The sequence below is a fragment of the Littorina saxatilis genome, linkage group LG15 (assembly GCF_037325665.1).
Source record: "Littorina saxatilis isolate snail1 linkage group LG15, US_GU_Lsax_2.0, whole genome shotgun sequence".
NCBI classification, from domain to species: Eukaryota; Metazoa; Mollusca; class Gastropoda; order Littorinimorpha; family Littorinidae; genus Littorina; species Littorina saxatilis.
The window spans coordinates 46,952,589-46,955,088 of NC_090259.1; the positions used below are offsets into that span (position 1 = coordinate 46,952,589).

General features: G+C 53.0%; 1 protein-coding gene across 1 annotated transcript in view; it reads right to left on the bottom strand.

Annotated features, from left to right (window-relative positions):
* Positions 1 to 2,500, bottom strand: part of LOC138949482 (E3 ubiquitin-protein ligase RBBP6-like) — a 19,441-nt gene that overhangs the window by 8,081 nt on the left and 8,860 nt on the right. The gene's annotated exons all lie outside the window — the stretch shown is intronic.

Sequence of the window (2,500 nt, forward strand, 5' to 3'; positions counted from 1 at the left end):
GCCTGTCTCTCCGCTACCCCCTCCCCCTCTCTCTCTCTCTGTCCCTATCTCCCTTTGTCCCACTGACTGCCTGTCTCTCCGGCTCTACCCCCTCCCCCTCTCTCTCTCTGTCCCTATCTCCCTTTGTCCCACTGACTGCCTGTCTCTCCGGCTCTACCCCCTCCCCCTCTCTCTCTCTCTGTCCCTATCTCCCTTTGTCCCACTGACTGCCTGTCTCTCCGCTACCCCCTCCCCCCCTCTCTCTCTCTGTCCCTATCTCCCTTTGTCCCACTGACTGCCTGTCTCTCCGCTACCCCCTCCCCCCCTCTCTCTCTCTGTCCCTATCTCCCTTTGTCCCACTGACTGCCTGTCTCTCCTCTACCCCCTCCCCCTCTCTCTCTCTCTCTGTCCCTATCTCCCTTTGTCCCACTGACTGCCTGTCTCTCCTCTACCCCCTCCCCCTCTCTCTCTCTCTGTCCCTATCTCCCTTTGTCCCACTGACTGCCTGTCTCTCCGGCTCTACCCCCTCCCCCTCTCTCTCTCTCTGTCCCTATCTCCCTTTGTCCCACTGACTGCCTGTCTCTCCGCTACCCCCTCCCCCTCTCTCTCTCTCTGTCCCTATCTCCCTTTGTCCCACTGACTGCCTGTCTCTCCGCTACCCCCTCCCCCCCTCTCTCTCTCTGTCCCTATCTCCCTTTGTCCCACTGACTGCCTGTCTCTCCGCTACCCCCTCCCCCCCTCTCTCTCTCTGTCCCTATCTCCCTTTGTCCCACTGACTGCCTGTCTCTCCTCTACCCCCTCCCCCTCTCTCTCTCTCTCTGTCCCTATCTCCCTTTGTCCCACTGACTGCCTGTCTCTCCTCTACCCCCTCCCCCTCTCTCTCTCTCTGTCCCTATCTCCCTTTGTCCCACTGACTGCCTGTCTCTCCTCTACCCCCTCCCCCTCTCTCTCTCTCTGTCCCTATCTCCCTTTGTCCCACTGACTGCCTGTCTCTCCTCTACCCCCTCCCCCTCTCTCTCTCTCTCGCGCTCTCTATCTCTCGCTCTGCAGAACAAAAGCGAGCGTATAATTCCTTCTGCCTGAATCTGCATTCACTTACCGCCAATACTGATTGATTAATGACAGTGGAATATCAAATATCCGGCCGGCATATTGTGAAGAGTCTTCAATTGTACACAAGCAGCCTTCGTCTTGCTCCAACAAGTTCAGAATAAGCGACATGGCTCCCACTTTGAATCCAGTGCTCCCACCAACCGGTTGAAACGAGCGGCGGATTCAATGTCCTTCCAGTCAATTATTTGCACCTGAGCTCAGCTAAACGACGACCTAATTGCTGCATACAATCTGTACATATCGTTTACCGCCGGTGCCTGGGACAGCTTTGAAGTTAATCGAAGGGAAACGCGTATGATTTCTATTCTTTTTTTTTCAACTCGGTTCTGTGTCTGTGCCTATGCAACGACAACCCCCCAAACACACACATACAATCCAAACCTTGTCCCCTCCCCCATGCCCCCCATCCCCCCTCCCCTCTTTACCTCCGTTCCCACCCGCATAATCATGTATGTTAAAAGGCTCGTGCACCAATCTAACAGTCCATTTTTCTTCTTTTGTTCGACACTCCATATGAAGATTGCCCATTTTGGGGATATCGTTTACTCGATTGACGAGGACATGCTACGGGTCGGTAAGTTCTCGGGAAACACAAGAAGACTGTGAACGCAGGGAAAAGACTGTATAGCTCACATTCTTATGATTGAATGTGCTTGTGTCTTCAATAGTAATTTTTGTTCGGGGAGCGGTCGGTGGGCGGGGGGGGGGGGGGAGCAGAAACAGCAGGGAACTCTTCCACATAATAACTCGCTTATACATACAGACACAAATACAGAGACAGACAGTGGAAGAATGACAGACAGACAGACAGACAGACAGACAGACAGACACAAATTTACAGACCAAGACAGACAGACAGACAGACAGACAGACAGACAAGGACAGACTGACAGATACAGACAGACAGATTCAAATGTTCACACCCAGACAGACAGATAGACAGACACACACAGAGACGGGCATACAGACGGACACAGACAGAGACAGACAGACAGATAGACAGACACACACACACACACACACTGAGACACAGACAGACACAGACAGAGAGAGAGAGAGAGAGAGAGAGAGAGACACACACACACGCACACACATACACACACAAACACACAAACACACACCAGGGGTCAAGGGGCAGAGCCCCTTGTGGGGATCAGGAGGCGAAGCCCCTTGAAGCTGATGGGTAGGTCATATTCTGAGATAGAAAAATGGTCGCTCCTTGCATGAAACGGCATAAAATAAACAATAATAAAAAATGTTTTAAATAAGTGAGGTACATGTCTAAGCTATGGGGGGGTGGGGGTGTTGCGCAACCCCTATAACCGCCCCACCCCCCCCCCCCCCGGTAGTCCGGCCCTGCACACACACACACACACACAAACACACACACACACAAACACACACACAC